This window comes from Uloborus diversus, unplaced genomic scaffold (assembly GCF_026930045.1).
Source record: "Uloborus diversus isolate 005 unplaced genomic scaffold, Udiv.v.3.1 scaffold_900, whole genome shotgun sequence".
Lineage (NCBI taxonomy): Eukaryota > Metazoa > Arthropoda > Arachnida > Araneae > Uloboridae > Uloborus > Uloborus diversus.
The window spans coordinates 52,017-74,215 of NW_026559122.1; the positions used below are offsets into that span (position 1 = coordinate 52,017).

A 22,199-nucleotide genomic window follows, 5' to 3' on the forward strand; every position below is an offset into this window, starting at 1 on the left:
TTTTTGATCTAGTTTTCTGTGATATGGAAGGTTCTGTTCAGGGGTTATGTGTAGGGGAATACATTGGAGACAGTGACCACAACAGTATTAGGTTTGGGATTAAATTTGATACGCACAAAGTAGAGAATTTTAGGTTTGTGCCCAATTTCAGAAATACTGATTTTGTGGCACTTAGGCAGAGTTTGAAAGCAGTTTTTTCTTCTGGATTGGACAATAGCAATGTGAATCTTCAGTGGGCAGAGTTTAAGGAAAAGCTAGCAAAACCGGTTGGGGATCATGTTCCTTTTAGGAGAAAGGGTGTCAACACTAAAATTTGGCCAATGTGGTTCTCCAGGGAATCTAAAGACGCTCTAAATGACAAGCAAGCTGCTTTTCATAGGTTTAGAGAAACTGGTCACAGTGCAGATAGGCTCCAATATTGTAAGGCAAGGCGTAAATTTAAGTATTTGGTACGGATTCAGAAAAGAGAGTTGGAGCAAAGACTGGCAGATAACATAAACAGGAATCCCAAGAGGTTTTTTGCATACGCTAATTCGGGGAAAGTTCGAAATAGTCATATTGGGCCACTGGTTAATAAGCACGGAATTTTAATTCAGGACGATAGTGATACTGCTAATGTTCTTAATAACTTTTTTTCGAGTGTTTTTAACGATAACTGTATCTCAACAGTTGACACCAACAAGACACAAGCTATAGTACAGCTTGAGGACTTTGTATTTTCCAGGGATGACGTTTTACTTCATTTGGAAAAAAATAAAGAGACTAAGGCTCCGGGACCTGATAATATTTATCCAAAAATTTTAGTTGAATGTGCGGAGGAATTAGCAGATGTAATCGTAAATATTTTCAATGCTTCTTATAACTCGGGGACAGTGCCAGAGGACTGGAAGCTGGCTAACATTACACCGCTCTTCAAGAAAGGGTCTAAAGGGAGTGCGGGCAATTATACACCAGTGAGTCTAACTTCTGTGGTTTGCAAAATTTTTGAAACATTGATAAAAATTAAGATAGTAAATTTTCTAGAGACTAATAATCTACTGACTAGTTTTCAGTATGGTTTCAGGAAAGGTAAATCTTGTGCAACTAATTTTTTACATTTCTATGACAAAGTTACCATAGCTTTGGACAATAAGAAGCCTGTAGATGTTGTTTACATTGATTTTCAAAAAGCTTTCAATAAGGTACCGCATGTTGCTCTACTTAGCAAATTAGCTGATATAGGAATAGGAGGGAAAACTTACATTTGGGTAAAAAACTGGCTGACCGGAAGGAAACAAACGGTAGTTGTAAGGGGAAATTATTCTAATTGGAGTGAGGTTTTAAGCGGAGTTCCTCAAGGATCAGTGTTAGGGCCTGTTTTGTTCATTGTTTTTATGAACGATATTCACAAAAATATTTCTGGGAACATGAATTGTTTTGCTGATGATGTCAAAGTTATGGGGACTGTAGAAAATGAAGAGCAAGCAAAACAGCTGCAAGAGGATCTACATCATATTACGGAGTGTGCTGATAAATGGGGTATGGCTGTTAATGTTGGGAAATGTCAAGTGCTACATTTAGGGCATGGAAATAAGTGTACAAGTTATTATTTGCAAGGTTCAGTCATTAGTCAGGCAGACAAAGTTACTGATCTGGGGGTCTTAATAAGTCAGGATTTAAAGTTTAGCCAACAGTGCAGCATTGCTAGCAACAAAGCCAATAAGCTGTTTGGGTTTATCAATAGATCTATTTCAAATAAATCTAAAGAATTTCTTCTGCCCTTATATAGAAGTTTGGTAAGACCCCATTTGGAGTATGCTGTTCAGTTTTGGTCTCCTTATCTTAAGAAAGACATTAATGTATTGGAAAGGGTTCAAAGGCGGGCTACAAGGCTAATAAGTGGACTTTTTCACTTAGTCTATGATTCCAGGCGTAGAAGGTTAAAAATGTACAGTCTTGAGCAAAGAAGAGACCGAGGGGACATGATTCAGTTGTTTAAATTTATTAAAATGAAAGATGTTACAGGGCTGAAGTTAAGCACTGACAACAGGACAAGAGGTCATTGTTTTAAGCTATTTAAATCTCAGGCTAACATGGATATTAGGAAAAATTATTATTATAGCAGGGTAGTGGAACCTTGGAACAGTTTACCGGAAGAGTTGGTAATGAGCAAGGGAGTAGATAGTTGTAAGAGGGCGATTGATCTTCACAGGGGATTGTAAATTGACTAGGACCAGTCTAGCTGGGCCCAGAGCCTGTTGCTGGTCGTCACTTTTGTATTTTGTATACCTCTTTTTTATGGATTTCCATGCTGCAGCGGTTGAAGGAGGATTAATAACGTCAATCTGAAGCGAAATAATACGGGAAAGTCAGTTTAAGGCGCCGCGGCTGCGTGTTTGAGTGTACAGTATCTTTTAACACAATGGAAAACTTTTAAAATCTGATTAAGTAAAAACAATATAATAGCGGACTAATAAGACTAAAATGTTAAAAAGCGGTCTAAAGTGGACTTAGCCCTAAAAAATGGACTTTGGCGGGAAAAGCGGACCATTTGGGAGCCCTGTGCAAAGTTTCAAGTTGGGATCTCAAGGCGATCATATTTTTATGAATTTTTAAATAAAATTTGACTTATGAAAAAATAACATTTTTCAGATTCTAACTAGTTAAATATCGGGTTCTCTTACAGGTGATGGTCTAGTCAGTAGTAATTGATCATTGAATGACCCAGTCTCAAAAATGATGATTTCAGTATGAAAGATGTAGCTTAAAATTAATTACTCTTAAGTCACAAGGCAAAACTTCGGGACACAGCTGCAATTATACTCTAAATGCAGCTTTGGACCCAACCATACACACTCATAGAACTTTTAATTGTTTTTAAAAATTGATTTTTTTTTATCACAGTACATCGCACTGCATGATATAACATTGTGCTCAATTCATCTGCTTCTTTTGTTATTTTTGACTTTAAAATAGTCATAATTTACTTTTTATTAAGTACTACATTTTAGAGCTGAGTATATAATTACATAATGATCTTGCATAGAAACAACTATGTAATAAAATTTCAAAAATAAATGAATTAACCCACAAAAGTAAAAATATAAATAGAACAAAAAAGAAAGAGCGATACAAAGATCTTACGCATAAGAAATTTCACAGATTTCTTATGATTCTAATGCACTTATCTCTCAGAGAATTTATTTTACTTCATTTTATCTTCTTCCTCAAGGAAATAAGTTTCATATTAGGTTTGATCTTAATTAGAAGCGCATTTTAATTAGAAATGGTTCACTATTCTTAAGTAAACACTTATCAAATACACATTTTTTAAAAATTAATATTGATTACAAAATCATCAACTTTACGGCCATTTAATTTAGCAATTTGCCATGAGTTCCTAACTTGAATCTAAAACTAGACGGCATGGAGTACAATTACAGCGGTTACTCAAAGTAACTGATTTATAGTGAATAGTGTAAAACTGATCTTGAAACTTGAACCTACATTTAAAAATAATACCAATATTTTGATTGTTTGATTAAGGAAATTTTTTAAGTTTCATAGATTTTTAACCTGAAACTAAAATAACATCACATGGAGCATAAAACTGTTGTTAAAAGTTACCGATTCATGTATTACGAACTCGTTGATCTTTCTCTTAAATTAACAACTTTGAGGTCACTTAATTAAAACTTTTTAAGGTGCCATTAATTTCTAATTTGGACATAAAACTGCACTATATGGAGTGTAACTACATCTATGTTTCAAAGTTTTTTGACTCGTGGCTTACAGATAGTAACTGATACTGAAAAATGAGTCCCCCTTTTTTCCCCAATTCTCATCTTTTAGACGGTATAATTAAGCAAGTTGGTTAGAACCACGAGTTTTCTGACCCAAGTCAAACTACACCACGAACTTTGGCTCAATTTCAAATTATCAACCTTGCCACCATGTAGTTCAAAGGTTGAGATTTCGACTCTGAATCTTAAACTACATTACATGGAATATACCTAAGATTTAAATACCTTAAAACAATGACCCCTTGTCCTGTTTTCAGTGCTAAACTTTAGCCCAGTAACATCTTTCGTTTTAATAAATTTAAAAAGCTGAATCATGTCCCCTCGGTCTCTTCTTTGCTCAAGACTGTACATTTTTAGCCTTCTAAGCCTGGAATCATAATCTAAGTGGGAAAGTCCACTTATTAGCCTTGTAGCCCGCCTTTGAACCCTTTCCAATACATTGATGTCTTTCTTAAGATAAGGAGACCAAAATTGAACAGCATATATCCAAATGAAGTCTTACCAAACTTCTATATAAGGGCAGAAGAACTTCTTTAGATTTGTTTGAAATAAATCTATTGATAAACCCAAGCATCTTATTGGCCTTGTTACTAGCAATGCTGCACTGTTGGCTAAACTTTAAATCCTGACTTATTAAGACCCCCAGATCAGTAACTTTGTCTGCCTGACTAATGACTGAACCTTGCAAATAATAACTTGTACACTTATTTCCATGCCCTAAATGTAGCACTTGACATTTCCCAACATTAACAGCCATACCCCATTTATCAGCACACTCCGTAATATGATGTAGATCCTCTAGCAGCTGTTTTGCTTGCTCTTCATTTTCTACAGTCCCCATAACTTTGACATCATCAGCAAAACAATTCATGTTCCCAGAAATATTTTTGTGAATATCGTTCATAAAAACAATGAACAAAACAGGCCCTAACACTGATCCTTGAGGAACTCCGCTTAAAACCTCACTCCAATTAGAATAATTTCCCCTTACAACTACCCTTTGTTTCCTTCCGGTCAGCCAGTTTTTTACCCAAATGTAAGTTTACCAAAAGTAAGCAAATTTAGAGACGGATACAAAAGGAAGAACCGTATGTAATACACTGGAAAAATTTTCTGATGAGAAAGAAATTCCACTGAAGAATATTATATCAGCTGCTATGGATGGCGCTCCGGCTGTGACCGGACGTTACAAAGGCTTCATGGCGCACTTAAAAAATAAAATTCCAGGTGTGTTCGCTGTACATTGCGTCATTCATAGACAACATTCGGTTGCGAAAAATTTGAGTGAGCGCCTCTCTCAATCACTGCAATACATCATCAAAGCGGCCGATAAAATCCGAAAAAGCGCTTTAAATGACAGATTATTTAATCAGCTTCGTGTTGCTAATGATGGAGATTTCGACCGATTGCTATAGCACACAGGAGTGAGTTGCTTATCAAGAGGTAACTGTCTGACTCGATTTTACAATCTATTTGACTCTGTGATAGAGTTCTAGGAAAACAAAGACATAGAATTGCACGACAACCTCATCACTGCAAAGAATGATACTGCGTACTTGACAGACCTGTATAAATTATTTAATGATGTCAATCTCCAACTTCAAGGTAACGACTTGAATTTGATTAAAACAAAAAATGTCATTGCTGCTTTTGTAGCCAAATTGCGCTTATACAAGAATAATATCGGCAGACGTGAGTTTCTCAATTTCCCTAATTTGTCAGCAGTATCGTTCAACGACGACGACTTGCTTGTTTACTGCCAACATTTGGAGAACCTCCACAGTCATTTCGGAGAACGATTCCAGGACATTTCAAAATTGAAAATACCGGAGTGAGTGTTGGATCCTTTTTCAAATGTCAACACAGCAGGATCACCCCAGCTGGAGGAAGAACTTGTTGGGACAAATCAATAATATAAATCCAACAAGAAAAGTTATTATAAGTCCCGCTAGATGGCTGCACCAGTCAAAAGGAATTGCATGAGATGAAATGAAACTTGCAATCGATTTTAAAATCTTATCTGTTCATAAATTTAATTATAAAATAGTAAACATCAATAATAAATATTTTAAAATATGGAATGTGTTATGTGATGTAAAAATTGAATTATTTTAAGTATTTGTATAATTATTAGAATTCATTTTATATATTTTATTTTTTATAACCAAATTGTTCTCATCGATGATTTGTATCTTGACTGCCAGTGTAACGGGGTCGTTGTTATGAGAATAAAAAATGCACGAGGAACATTGGTACCTTGTGAGCCACGAGGATGACTGAATAAATGGATTACCCAAGGAAATATAGTTTTTTTATTTTATGCACGCAACCGTAATTCAATCTTCTCGCTACCGAAGTGGTAGTTAACATTGGTGACCCTTGGACTTTCTCTTTATGTAATTTCCAATCTTAAGTTATAAAATGACGACGCCTGAAGATCAAACCCAACCGCAAACGGTCATCTCAGCCATGGAAGCTAACAAAGTTAGTGTGAAAATTCCTCCGTTTTGGGTGGAAAAGCCAGAGATGTGGTTTTTCACTGTCGAGGCCCAATTTAAGATAAGTGGAATCTCCAGCGAGGAAACTCGTTTTAATTACCTCGTCGCTCAGCTCGAACCCAAGTTTATAGAGAACATTTGGGATATCATCAAAGATGATACAGCCAATAAGTATACAGCGGCGAAAGAAAGACTGCTGAGCACTTTCAAGGAAAGTGAAACTAAAAGAATTCAGCGATTGGTTAATGGACTGGAGTTGGGTGATATGAAACCCAGTCAATTACTCCGCCGCATGCGATCTCTTGGAGATGCAGAGGACATTTCCGATAAAGTGCTTCGCACCTTATGGTTAGAGAAAATGCCTGACAGAATAAAAAATATTCTTATAGTCAGCGAGGAAAGCACGGAGAAACTTGCAGCAATGGCTGACAGGATCGCAGAAATGACCCCTAGCTGCGAGTTAGCAAAAGTTGAAGCGCCAACACCACCGCCATATGACACACTACTAGCGAAAATTTCCTCATTGGAACATCAGATCGCCAGTTTAAGCCTTCAAGCCAGACATCGCAGTCCCCATCGTAGCCAAAACAACGGGAGACGAAACCGATCTCGATCAAAGAGACGTTTTGATCCTAATGGGAAATTTTGCTTCTATCATTATCGGTTTGGGAAGCAGTGTCTACCAGACAAATGCAAGCCTCCATGCAGCTGGAAGCAATCGGAAAACTAAAGGATGCAGTGGAATCCGCGGCAAGCTCTGCTGCCAAGTATGAAAATGATTGTCGCAACTTCAGACTGTTCGTGAAAGACAAGAAATCTGGACTTAGATTTTTGGTCGATAGTGGAGCGGACGTTTCCCTTTTACCTGCCGATTTGGGTACTAAGGGTTCTTCCACTTATAAGCTGTATGCAGCTAACGGAACTGAAATTCCAACATTCGGAATAAAAGTTCTCACTCTTGACCTAGGACTGAGACGCCCATTCCAGTGGCCTTTTATCGTAGCCAAAGTAAGCAAAGGCATATTAGGTGCCGATTTTTTGAATAAATTTAAATTGCTTATTGATATACATGGCAAACGACTAATTGATAGCGTCACAAATTTAACAATTCGTAGTGCAGTACTGTCTGTTTCTACAGAAAATATAATAGGCACTTTAACTGACACCGTAAAGTATTCAGACCTGTTAAAGCAATATCCTAATATAACCAAGCCCAATTTAATAAATAAAAATGTCAAACATAACGTGCAGCATTTCATAGCTACTAAAGGACCCCCTGTATTTTCTCGAGCAAGACAACTTGATGCTAAAAAATTGCACCTTGCAAAACAAGAATTTCAATTCATGTTGGAAAACAACATCATCAGGCCATCACAATCACCCTGGGCTAGTCCTTTACATATTGTAACTAAAAAAGACGGAACTCTCAGACCATGCGGAGACTATCGGAGATTAAATGCACAGACAATTCCTGATCGGTATCCAATACCACGTATAGAAGATTTTCACTTCATATTAGGAGGAAAATCAATCTTCTCGAAGCTTGACCTTTTTAAAGCATACTATCAGATCCCCATAGTCGAAGAAGACAAGCCCAAGACAGCAATCATCACTCCTTTTGGATTGTTTGAGTTCAATGTCATGAGCTTCGGCCTTAAAAATGCCCCTTCAAGCTTTCAACGTTTTATAAATGAGGTCTTTCAAGGACTTGACTTTTTGTTCGCATACTTGGACGATGTATTAATTGCCTCGTCATCTGACGAGGAACATCAACAGCACCTGAAGTTGGTGTTTGAAAGGTTGGACAAGTATGGTATGTGCATCAATGTCGCAAAATCTGTGTTCGGGGTAAAGGAAATCGAATTTTTAGGATACCTAATTACACCAGTTGGTTCCCGCCCTCTTCCGGAGAAGGTTGAAGCTATTCTAAATTATAAATTACCTGACACCCTCCAAGAGCTACGAACCTTTCTTGGCATGCTAAACTTCTACCGAAGATACCTTAAAGACGCTGCAAAAAACCAAGCACTTATGCATGAATTCCTGAAAGGGGCGAAGAAAAAAGACAAACGAAAAGTTCCTTGGACTGAAGAAGCGAAACACCAGTTTGAGAAGTGCAAGCAAGATCTGGCCAATACTGCCCTGTTAAGCTTCCCTAAACCTGATTGTCCATTGTCGTTGTATACGGATGCATCAGATTGGGCAATTGGTTCAGTTCTCGAGCAACTAGAAGATGGGAATTGGAAACCCATTGCCTTCTACTCCAAGAAGATGAATGAGACACAGCAATCATACAGCACCTATGATCGTGAGTTGTTAGGTGTTTATCTATCTGTAAAAAAATTCCAGTATATGCTCGAAGGCCGAGAGTTTCAGGTCTTCACTGACCATAACCCTCTGACCTTTGCCTTTAAGCAAAAAAACGAGAAGGCATCTCCTCGGCAGCTGCGTCAACTACAGTACATCTCCCAGTTTACCACTGATATCAAGCATATCAGTGGAAAAAATAACGTGGTAGCCGATACCCTCTCCAGAATTCAAGAAGTGTCGATGGTCGACTATGAAGAAATAGCAAAAAAGCAAGAAAGTGACCCAGAGTTACAAAATCTGATGCAGGATAAAACGTCCTCACTTTCATTTAAAGAATATGTCCTTCCATCTGGCAAAATATTATGGTGTGACGTGTCTCAAAATAAGATCCGTCCGTACCTACCCAAAGCATTCAGGAAGCACCTGTACAACCACTTTCATGGGTTTTGTCATCCTGGCATAAAATCGAGTGTTAAACAGATGACTGCCAGGTTTGTTTGGCCCGGATTAAAAAAAGAAGTTGCAGAATGGGCTCGAGCATGCCTGAATTGCCAAAAAAGCAAGGTAACGAGACACACTAAATCAGAATTCGGAGTGTACCAAGAGCCTGATGCAAGATTCAGCGTCTGCCACATTGACCTTGTTGGCCCGTTGTCACCATCTGAAGGCAAAACCTACTGTCTAACATGCATTGACAGATTCTCCTGTTGGGTGGAAGTAGTTCCAATAGAAAGCATAACTGCAGAAGTTGTGGCTAGAGCTTTCTATGAGCATTGGGTGTGTAGATTTGGGGCTCCTAGTCAAATAGTCACAGACCGGGGTAGCCAATTCAGATCAGAGTTGCTACATAATTTAGCATCTATCTGTGGTGCTAAGATTTCACACACTACCCCCTATCACCCACAATGTCAAGGCAAAATTGAACGTTTCCATCGCACCATGAAATCTGCACTCAAAGCTCATAATAATGTACGGTGGACTGAAGTTTTACCCACAGTTCTTCTAGGCCTCAGAGCTGCTATCCGAGACGATGCAAACTACTCTTTGGCTCAAATGTTATATGGAACAGACATCAGACTGCCAGGTGAGTTCTTTGATGAACCAACTTGTCATCCAGAACCTGACAGCTTTGTGAATAAGCTACAACAACATATGGCTTCTTTAAAACCTAGGAAATCAAAAAGTGCCAACCAATCTACTATTTTTGTGCACAAGGATCTACAGTCCTGTTCTCATGTTTTCGTGCGTGTAGACAGAGTGAAGAAGCCTCTAGAGCCTGCTTATAGTGGCCCATTTCCAGTCTTAGAAAGACATGACAAGTATTTCTCCTTACAGATCAAAGGAAAGGCTGCCAACATCTCTATTGATAGGTGTAAACCAGCATACCTACTGAAGGAAGAAAGCATCCCAAACTTAATCAATAGCAAACCTACATATGATGAACCTGGTTGTCCTGAACAAAGTGATAACCCTTCTGAAACAACCAACTTAAAGCTCCCAACAAACGCTCGTTGTGGTAGGAAAGTGAGACTTCCTGTGAGGTTTCAGACATAAATTTGTGCACATGCATATTTTTTTAAATTATTGTTTATACTAATTATCACTGTATCACATATTGCAATTATTATTATACGTTTATATATATTTAAAATGTTAGTTCCTCGTCATTTATCTATGTATATTATCTTATCAGTACACCTCTTATTAACGACATTATGAATATTTACAGTTAAGTTTTCTCAAAAACAACCATCTGTTATTGCATTTAGGGTTGTCATGCTTTTAATTTTTTTTTTTAAATGTTACTTTCATATACAAGTGCTTTTTGAAACATGAAGGATTTAAATTATTCTTGTCATGAATTTCATTAATCCAATGTCTTTTACTATTGAGCATAAACTTCAACATTTATCACAGTAGCTTGCAATCACTTTGTGTTTAATTGTTGACCTTATTTTTCATACCTTACTGAATTTCATCTTAATCATTAACATTTTGTCTGCAGTGTGTTCAGATAATTTTTGTAATATTAATTCAATTTGTTTTGTAAATATGTACAGGAATATATTCAGTTATTTTAACCTAGGCAAAGTATCATAAATGTACAAACAAATGATTTCTTGTTCAGTACTACCAATCTTATTGTGCTCAAGTTTATTTTGTAGTGAGTCTCATATTAAAATTAAGCCACATGCAAGATAGAATTTATTAATGTTATTAAGTTGATATAATACTTTAATGTCAAGATGTAAAGGCAAAATACTTCACTTCCAATGTACAACCTATTTTCCTTTTTTTTTTGACATTTTGTGATTTAAAATTTAGTTAGTAATGCTCATTTAATACTGTATATAGTGTAAAATTTAATTTTATGTTCAGAAATACATTTTTAGTGAAACTAATGAAAGAATGAAATATTTTGTGCAACTCGATTAGATCATCTTGTTAAAATTTCTTGTCAGTTTAACTTAGGTATCGTAACTTAGTTACTGGCAAGGGAGTAATGTTGGGACAAATCAATAATATAAATCCAACAAGAAAAGTTATTATAAGTCCCGCTAGATGGCTGCACCAGTCAAAAGGAATTGCATGAGATGAAATGAAACTTGCAATCGATTTTAAAATCTTATCTGTTCATAAATTTAATTATAAAATAGTAAACATCAATAATAAATATTTTAAAATATGGAATGTGTTATGTGATGTAAAAATTGAATTATTTTAAGTATTTGTATAATTATTAGAATTCATTTTATATATTTTATTTTTTATAACCAAATTGTTCTCATCGATGATTTGTATCTTGACTGCCAGTGTAACGGGGTCGTTGTTATGAGAATAAAAAATGCACGAGGAACATTGGTACCTTGTGAGCCACGAGGATGACTGAATAAATGGATTACCCAAGGAAATATAGTTTTTTTATTTTATGCACGCAACCGTAATTCAATCTTCTCGCTACCGAAGTGGTAGTTAACAAACTCATCGAACTGATAACGAACGAGGAAATAAAAATAAAATTCAAAAATGGATACCAAGAATTTTGGCTACAAAAGCCAAACCCGCAATTGTACCATGGATTGTGGTTCAACGTTCAATGATTTTTGACAGCATTCCCAACATCGTATTTGTGTGAACGTGGATTTAGTGCTGTGGCAACGTTGTTAACTAAAAAGAGAACTCGGTTGCAGATTACCAAACGCAGTGACTTACGCCTGTTTTAATCAAATTCGAGCCTGATATTAACAAACTTGTTGAAAATCATAAAATTCATCCTTCACATTCGATTAGTTTTAAAATTCAAATTGTAATGTTTGTTTTAATAACATGAATAAAAGTTTTCCTAATATTACAAAATGGTATTTTACATTACCCTCATCAGAAAGTCTTATTTTCACATGACACACATAATTTAATCATTAAAATAATGACTGCAATTGCGATTCTTAAGACGTAGTAAAGTAAAAAAAAAATGGGGGGGGGGGGAGCGAGAAAATAATTCTCGAAGTGCGCGTTAGGCAAAATAAGTTTGAGAACATCTGTATTAAACGATGATTAAAAAAAATATAAATATTTAAACGCGATTGGAACAAAAATTTCGAACATCTGGATTTTTATAAAAATATTTGAAAATTGACCATTTTTTACCTTTTTTCAAACTTTGCTGCCAATGCACGATCTGAAGATATAAATTATATTTTTTTTCTTAAAACTATTTTCCCCCATATTTAAGATGGCAATACACAACTTTTTTTTGCTATTAGAAGTTGCTTCTCGGTAATATCCTTTTTTCGGCCAACCCAAGCGTATATATGTGTGCATGTTTCTCATACAATTCCACAGTTTACGTCAGATCTTGACAGACTTTTGGCAGGGAGGTACTCTGTCACCCGTGAAATAACCTAGGGGCGTTTTTAACGCCAAAAGAGTACGGTACTGTTCGAGTTTTAATTATAGGACCTAAAAATGATATTTGTTTTTTATACATATTGTGAGGGCAAAAAAAAAAAAAAAAATGCTCCAAAAAATTAGAATAAAATATTCACTGAAACCCTTTATTTTCCTGCATTTGATAAAAATTTGATCCACTGTTCGAAGGTAATTAGAACGTGAATTATAACTGTTTTTTTTAAACTAACGTTAAAATGTAAGTAAGCCTGCAATCAGAAGTTTATTGTTGATCACTGTCATTGTTGAGCAATGTTTTTATTAAAATTTGTAGTGTGAAGGAAACCATTGAGAAGAAATATCTGTTGCCTTTTTCTCCAATATGTATGAATAAAATTCCGTTTTTTTTTTTTTTTTTTTTTGTTTTGTTTTTAGGTTTTCCTGTAATCTGAGATTTAAAAATTTTTCCTTTGCAGATATTGTCTTTTACTTTCTTGCTGCATCATTAAATTCCATTGGCAAGATGAAATGGGAAGGGAAAAGTCCGTTTTTTAATTAATGCTCATTATATACAAGTCTCATTGATTTTTATGTATACTTTTTTTTATATTTTCGAATTAGATTTGAAATTGTCATGAGCATTTGAGGAAAGGAATTTACAAAAAAATACAAAAAGGAAAAGAAAAATAAATACTCTATTCACTGCTACTATGTTTTAAAAACAGTTAAGGAATACAGTATTTCTGAAACTGACTTATTGCAGTATCCTAAGCAGTGGGGCAAAACATGCATGTGAGTGGAAAAAATGGAACTTACCTGTTAGAAAACTTAAACGATACCAGGTTTTTCTTTCACTGATGAGGCAGCTGATAACTCGGCCGATTTTGGTAACTTCGGAATTTTGATGCTGAAATAAAATGATAAAAATAAGAAAGTTTGTAACGCACAGGGCCCGATCAAGACAAACTGGTGCCCAGGTCCTGAGTAAAAATTGGTGCCCCCCCGCATGAGAAAATCAGCACAATTTCAAAGTCAATGTTTTATACTAGAAACCTAATACACTAGAAACCTACACATTACTACAAAAACCTGGGATTGGAATACCAAACACTTGATAGTCAACATACTAATCATAGTTAAAATTGCCTCACCTTAAGGTGAAAATGAATTAAAAAACATTTTAAAACTGCAAAAATAGCAAAAAAAAAAAAAACTAATTCTGACATTAAGCTTTAAAAAGGCTTTGGATTTAACAGAGGCAAATGTGTCGATCACATCATCGAAATCTAATTTTGGTGTGTCAAAATTTTCAATGGTCAATAAGAAAAACGCCTGTAAATTATCCTGAGAAACGCAGCTTCTCAAACGATTTTTGATTCTTTTCAAAGCTGAAAAGGAACGTTCACTTTAACAGAAAAAAAAAAGGAAAGAAGGAAGTTAATCTAGGCTATTTTAGTGCCCCTAAATTTGTGGTGCCCAGGTCCGCGGACCCGCCGGACCGTGCGTTAATCAGGACCTGGTAATGCATATACATTTAAGGAACTGTTGGATTTAAGAAGGTTACGATTATCCAAGAACATTTTGCACTTTCGATACATATCTAAGAATTTTATTAGGTTTGTAAACATAAATAATGTATACAAAATAATACTAACTTTTAAATGTAACATGTAGAACCAGCCTAGGTAATACACATTAAAGACCTTTAGTTAGACACTGATCTTACTAATAAATATCAAGGTATTTTATTAATTCAAATAAAATCACAACTAGCCTTGATGAGTATTCATCAGTACCAGTTCTGCTCGTTTCTTTGGGGAGAACTTCTTAAATAGCATTCATGCTTAAAGAGAAGAACATTCTATCATTGAATGTTCTACTCCGCTCGACGAGCTTTAAACTTGATTAACTCCAGATCCCATTCAGGTTCATCAGAATGCTGAATTTCGTTTGAATCGCTGCACTATCTTTACATGTAGAGTAAAAACCTGGATATCAGAAGTCCTCATTGGAGTCCAACTGCATAATTTCTATGTAAATCTGTGAGCAATTTTTTGCTATATGGGAGCCTCACTTAACAGATAAGAAATGCCCGACTGTGCAAGAGATACTTAAAAAGAAAACCTAATAATTGCACTACTTCATTTGGAGCGTTTGAAACCAATATTCAATCAGCGCAAGTTTCCATTAAGAGTCAAGTTGTACAATAAGTTTTGTGCGAGTCCCTGCATCACCTTTGAGATACAGCAGTCACATTCAACGGCAGAAAATGGCACCAATAGTGATATGTTCCCAAAACCATTTAGCATTATTTTCTTTAATATACTTTTTTTCTCATAATGAGTTTCGATTCTTTGCATTACTCTTTGTATTAGAGAGCCCGCAGAAAACCAATAAATAAAATAAATAATAAGTGTTCACTCGTATTCAGATACAATCACAATATTTGAACTGCTGAAACGAACAATTTTCCAAAAACTGCTAAAATGGTTTCAGTGTCCCCTAAAACGGGTAGATCCGCCGAAACTCAAAGCCTTTCGAGCGTTATGTTGTTTTATTCATCCCTGGGTAGCTGAATGTTTTGCATTCTTCGCATACTGGTTCTCTGATTTCAGTTTTGTTTGAGTAAGCAGAAAGAAAAAGTACCATACATAAACCATAGTGTAGCGATGTGAGTAATACAATGACTCGAGGCGGATACAAACCAGACATGTTTATTTGACTACGGACGATCACACACTACGCGGGAGGTAACTGCCGACTGTGTAGAGACACAACTGTCACATGTTCAATAGGCACAAGTGTGACGTATGCGACATCTTCCCCTGTAAAAATAAAAAAAAACACAGAACATACAATATTACAAGAAACAATTAAAGAGAGTTTATAAGTCCAGTCTATTAGGTGGCCTGACAATGCGGCCCGATTTGGTTTCGACAAGTTTGGGAGAAGGTTTGGAGAGTTTTGTTGGTGAGGTGTGTCTTAGAGCTGGTGAAGTTACTGGAGGTGGGGGCAATGAATGGACTTCTGCAGGTGACTTGTCGAACTTAAAGTCAACAAAACTTTTCTGGGAAACAGGAAGGTCTGCTAATGTTGGGGCGACTTGAATAGTGTTTCGCCGGAATACTTGCTCTCCACTTTTAATGATAGCGGATCTTGGATTGACCATTTTTTCTACCTCTCCTCCGATCCATCTTTTATGATCTTTTTGCACTCTGACGTGATCACCAGGACTGCTTGTATAAGCGGAATCTTTTGTACGTCGATTAGCGAATTTTTCATCCGTGCTGCTTCCGGTAATGCAGACGCATTTTCAACAACTTTTGGCATTAGAGCTTCTTTAGTAGTGGGCAGAAGTGATCTGGTTTTTCTGCTCATTAAGCGTTGATTGGTGGACATGAGATTGTTTTCTCTTGGGGTGTTACGGATATTTACCAGAGCTAAAGCAATGTCTGTGTTATTTTTATAACGTTTTTGAAGAACAGTTTTTGCTGCTTGAACAGCTCTTTCTGCTAAGCCATTCGATTGACCATGATATGGACTGGAGGTTTCTCTTTTATATCCCAGTCTTTTAGAAATGCTTTGAAAGGTCTGGAAGAAAATTGGGGTCCATTATCTGATTCCAAGACTTCGGGAATTCCGTGTACAGAAAACCACCTTTTTAAAACTTTTATGCAGTCATAAGAAGTAGGACTTTTCAATTTTTGAAAGTCGTAGAACCCGGAATAACTATCTGAGATAGCAAAATATATTTTTTTATTAAACTCGAAAAGATCTGAACAAACCCTTTGAAATGGGTATTCAGGTATAGGTGTTTTGACATTAATAGCACAACTAATTGCGTGTTATATACTATAACAGTCTCTTGCAGGGTGGCGACAGGAACCGGAAAAAAAAGTTCCCTGACTTTTCCCTGATTAAGTTCACTAAATTTCCCTGATTTATGTTACCGATGATAATGGTTTCCTTTCTTTGCCCTACCCGAAAAGCATTGCATATTAAATAAAATGCAGTGTTTAGAGCGGTTTAAGCTGTTAATAAAGAATATATTTTGAAAAGATGCACTTTTTTTTGTTAAAAATAGTATATATAGTTAAAAATAGTAATAGTATAAATTATTGACAGAAAGAGAAAAATTGTAGGCAATCTAAAACAAATACTTTACTTCCAGGAACCAGTTAATATAAGAATTCTAAGAAATTATTAAAACCACTCCTAAAGACATATCTAATCATGATAAAACTAAAAAAATTAAATGGAAATAATCTTGAACAGAATTTTCAAGCAGTATAATTGTTGCTGCAAAAATAACAAGTGACAGTTAAAATATAGAAGTTATGTAGTTTTACTTACGGAAATAATACTGCCGAGTGCAGTTAAACGCCAGCATCTGCAGAAATAAGTTTTTGAAATATTTTAAGAAATGTGGTGGACTCAGTACTAACAATGGGAAAATGTTGGAAGTTTTTTGGCGCCTCTTTTTCAGCGGAAACCAAATAAGTAAGTATGTACAATAAAGATAACGTACAATAGATGATAAAAATGCAGAACAAATGAAAAATGTGCAGTTACTGCCCTTTACTTGCACCCGGCAGAATAGACATATCTATGTAAAAGAAATTGAAATCTTTCAACAACCAGTCATATTGAGCTATTCTCTAATCAAGAACTTAGTTTTTGATGAATGAATACAGCATTTGAACTAGTAAAAAGTAATAAAAATATTTACTCATGTACACAACTCAATTTAAAATAATTTCATTAGTTGTGGAAAAAAAATAGTAACAAACATTGAAATTCAAAAACAATCATTAGTTTCGAAATATATATGAATATAGTTTAAAAATAAAAGAGTTTTAAAGTCCGAAAAATAAAAACCCTTCGTGTTATCTGAAGTGACAGCGAATAATACCATGGCAAAAAGAAAAAAAAAAGATTTTCAGTCAAAATTCAATTTTAGCAATTAGGTTAAAAACGCCAAGTTTTAGTCAAGTTAGTTCAAGTCTCCTTGGCCTGCATTCCGGGGAATATGCAGGCCAAGGAAGAAGCTGTACCTGCTGCGAATAAAGGAAGGATTTGACAGTCCTGGCGACATATGGACCGGCATTATCCTGCTGGAATACAGCACCTGGCAATCCTTGCAGGAAAGGAATAGTTTGGGGTTGTAAGCTTCATTTATGTATCGGGTACTGTTCAAATTGCACACATTGCGTTGCAATTGCAATCGTCCGTGATATGCTATGGCACCCCAGATCATAAGTTCGGGTGTTTGTCCACTGTGGCGTTTCGATAATGCACTACGGAATGTGACGTTCACCGGCATAGTGCCAGACACGAAATTTGGCCATCATGGTGCCAAAAATTGAAGTAGGATTCGTCACAAAAGACGACCTGCTGCCAGTCAGCCCAAGAGCTCCTACACACATTGGCACTTTGTAGTCGCAGGCGGCGATAGTTTTGCTTAAACGGAAAAGGGCTTAATTTAAAAACAAAAAGAGAGGGGGGGGGGAGAACTGCATTAATTTATTCAACATAACTCATACATAATAAATTTCATAAATCATTATGCACTTCAACTAAAAAATGGATTATATTAATTTTTTGATTCTAATATTTAAAATCATAAAGTAAAAGAGCTAAATTTCAAAACAGGAATGGAGAGGGGCAGAATTGTATTATAAATCATAAAATTCAAAAATCATGTTGAATTTCAATTCAAAAATGGATTATATTTCTTTCTTGGTATTATTATTTGAATTTATGAAAGTTAATAAGCTGAATTTCAAAACAGGAACAGTGTGGGCAGAACCGCAATAAACATCATAAACCATAAAATTCATAAAGAATGTTGCACATCAATTAAAAAATGGAATATATTTATTTCTTAATACTAATATTTAATTTCTTAAAAATAAAAGAGCTAAATTTAAAAACAAGAGGGGGGGGGGGCGGCAGAACGGCATTCATTTATTCAACATAACTTATAAATAATAAATTTCATACATCATTATGCACTTCAACAAAAAAATGGATTATATTAATTTTTTGATTCTAATATTTAAAATCATAAAGTAAAAGAGCTAAATTTCAAAGACAGGAATGGAGGGGGGCAGAACTGTATTATAAATCCTAAAATTCAAAAATCATGTTGAATTTCAATTCAAAAATGGATTATATTTCTTTCTTGATATTAATATTTGAATTTAAGAAAGTTAATAAGCTGAATTTCAAAACAGGAACAGTGTAGGCAAAACCGCAATAAGCATCATAAACCATAAAATTCATAAAGAATGTTGCACATCAATTAAAAATGAATTATATTTATTTCTTAATACTAATATTTAAGTTCTTCAAAATAAAAGAGCTAAATTTAAAAACAAGAGGGGGGGGGGCAGAACTGCATTCATTTATTCAACATAACTTATAAATAATGAATTTCATAAATCATTATGCACTTCAACAAAAAAATGGATTATATTAATTTTTTGATTCTAATATTTAAAATCATAAAGTAAAAGAGCTAAATTTCACAACAGGAATGGAGGGGGGCAGAACTGTATTATAAATCCTAAAATTCAAAAATCATGTTGAATTTCAATTCAAAAATGGATTATATTTCTTTCTTGATATTAATATTTGAATTTAAGAAAGTTAATAAGCTGAATTTCAAAACAGGAACAGTGTAGGCAAAACCGCAATAAGCATCATAAACCATAAAATTCATAAAGAATGTTGCACATCAATTAAAAAATGAATTATATTTATTTCTTAATACTAATATTTAAGTTCTTAAAAATAAAAGAGCTAAATTTAAAAACAAGAGGGGGGGGGGGGGCAGAACTGCATTCATTTATTCAACATAACTTATAAATAATAAATTTCATAAATCATTATGCACTTCAACAAAAAAATGGATTATATTAATTTTTTGATTCTAATATTTAAAATCATAAAGTAAAAGAGCTAAATTTCATAACAGGAATGGAGGGGGGCAGAACTGTATTATAAATCCTAAAATTCAAAAATCATGTCGAATTTCAATTCAAAAATGGATTATATTTCTTTCTTGATATTAATATTTGAATTTAAGAAAGTTAATAAGCTGAATTTAAAAACAGGAAAAGTGTGGGCAGAACCGCAATAAACATCATAATCCATAAAATTCATAAAGAATGTTGCACATCAATTAAAAAATGGATTATATTTATTTCTTCATACTAATATTTAAGTTCTTAAAAATAAAAGAGCTAAATTTAAAAACAAGAGGGGGGGGGGCAGAACTGCATTCATTTATTCAACATAACTTATAAATAATGAATTTCATAAATCATTATGCACTTCAACAAAAAAATGGATTATATTAATTTTTTGATTCTAATATTTAAAATCATAAAGTAAAAGAGCTAAATTTCATAACAGGAATGGAGGGGGGCAGAACTGTATTATAAATCCTAAAATTCAAAAATCATGTCGAATTTCAATTCAAAAATGGATTATATTTCTTTCTTGATATTAATATTTGAATTTAAGAAAGTTAATAAGCTGAATTTAAAAACAGGAAAAGTGTGGGCAGAACCGCAATAAACATCATAATCCATAAAATTCATAAAGAATGTTGCACATCAATTAAAAAATGGATTATATTTATTTCTTCATACTAATATTTAAGTTCTTAAAAATAAAAGAGCTAAATTTAAAAACAAGAGGGGGGGGGGCAGAACTGCATTCATTTATTCAACATAACTTATAAATAATGAATTTCATAAATCATTATGCACTTCAACAAAAAAATGGATTATATTAATTTTTTGATTCTAATATTTAAAATCATAAAGTAAAAGAGCTAAATTTCATAACAGGAATGGAGGGGGGCAGAACTGTATTATAAATCCTAAAATTCAAAAATCATGTCGAATTTCAATTCAAAAATGGATTATATTTCTTTCTTGATATTAATATTTGAATTTAAGAAAGTTAATAAGCTGAATTTAAAAACAGGAAAAGTGTGGGCAGAACCGCAATAAACATCATAATCCATAAAATTCATAAAGAATGTTGCACATCAATTAAAAAATGGATTATATTTATTTCTTCATACTAATATTTAAGTTCTTAAAAATAAAAGAGCTAAATTTAAAAACAAGAGGGGGGGGGGGGCAGAACTGCATTCATTTATTCAACATAACTTATAAATAATGAATTTCATAAATCATTATGCACTTCAACAAAAAAATGGATTATATTAATTTTTTGATTCTAATATTTAAAATCATAAAGTAAAAGAGCTAAATTTCATAACAGGAATGGAGGGGGGCAGAACTGTATTATAAATCCTAAAATTCAAAAATCATGTTGAATTTCAATTCAAAAATGGATTATATTTCTTTCTTGATATTAATATTTGAATTTAAGAAAGTTAATAAGCTGAATTTCAAAACAGGAACAGTGTAGGCAAAACCGCAATAAGCATCATAAACCATAAAATTCATAAAGAATGTTGCACATCAATTAAAAAATGGATTATATTTATTTCTTCATACTAATATTTAAGTTCTTAAAAATAAAAGAGCTAAATTTAAAAACAAGAGGGGGGGGGGGGCAGAACTGCATTCATTTATTCAACATAACTTATAAATAATGAATTTCATAAATCATTATGCACTTCAACAAAAAAATGGATTATATTAATTTTTTGATTCTAATATTTAAAATCATAAAGTAAAAGAGCTAAATTTCATAACAGGAATGGAGGGGGGCAGAACTGTATTATAAATCCTAAAATTCAAAAATCATGTCGAATTTCAATTCAAAAATGGATTATATTTCTTTCTTGATATTAATATTTGAATTTAAGAAAGTTAATAAGCTGAATTTAAAAACAGGAAAAGTGTGGGCAGAACCGCAATAAACATCATAATCCATAAAATTCATAAAGAATGTTGCACATCAATTAAAAAATGGATTATATTTATTTCTTCATACTAATATTTAAGTTCTTAAAAATAAAAGAGCTAAATTTAAAAACAAGAGTAAAAGGGGGGGGGGGGGGCAGAACTGCATTCATTTATTCAACATAACTTATAAATAATGAATTTCATAAATCATTATGCACTTCAACAAAAAAATGGATTATATTAATTTTTTGATTCTAATATTTAAAATCATAAAGTAAAAGAGCTAAATTTCACAACAGGAATGGAGGGGGGCAGAACTGTATTATAAATCCTAAAATTCAAAAATCATGTTGAATTTCAATTCAAAAATGGATTATATTTCTTTCTTGATATTAATATTTGAATTTAAGAAAGTTAATAAGCTGAATTTCAAAACAGGAACAGTGTAGGCAAAACCGCAATAAGCATCATAAACCATAAAATTCATAAAGAATGTTGCACATCAATTAAAAATGAATTATATTTATTTCTTAATACTAATATTTAAGTTCTTCAAAATAAAAGAGCTAAATTTAAAAACAAGAGGGGGGGGGGGGCAGAACTGCATTCATTTATTCAACATAACTTATAAATAATAAATTTCATAAATCATTATGCACTTCAACAAAAAAATGGATTATATTAATTTTTTGATTCTAATATTTAAAATCATAAAGTAAAAGAGCTAAATTTCATAACAGGAATGGAGGGGGGCAGAACTGTATTATAAATCCTAAAATTCAAAAATCATGTTGAATTTCAATTCAAAAATGGATTATATTTCTTTC

The 22,199-nt window shown here is 33.8% G+C and overlaps 1 long non-coding RNA gene across 1 annotated transcript in view; it reads right to left on the minus strand.

The window, feature by feature from the left end:
• The window catches only part of LOC129234005 (uncharacterized), a 43,068-nt gene extending 27,157 nt beyond the window's left edge, over positions 1-15,911 (minus strand). The window contains exons 1-2 of the long non-coding RNA XR_008581515.1: positions 15,184-15,911; positions 13,295-13,385 (exon numbers count right to left, since the gene is read on the minus strand). This is a non-coding gene — a long non-coding RNA (uncharacterized LOC129234005). The remainder of the gene's footprint in view (positions 1-13,294; positions 13,386-15,183) is intronic.
• Between the last annotated feature and the right edge of the window lie 6,288 nt (positions 15,912-22,199).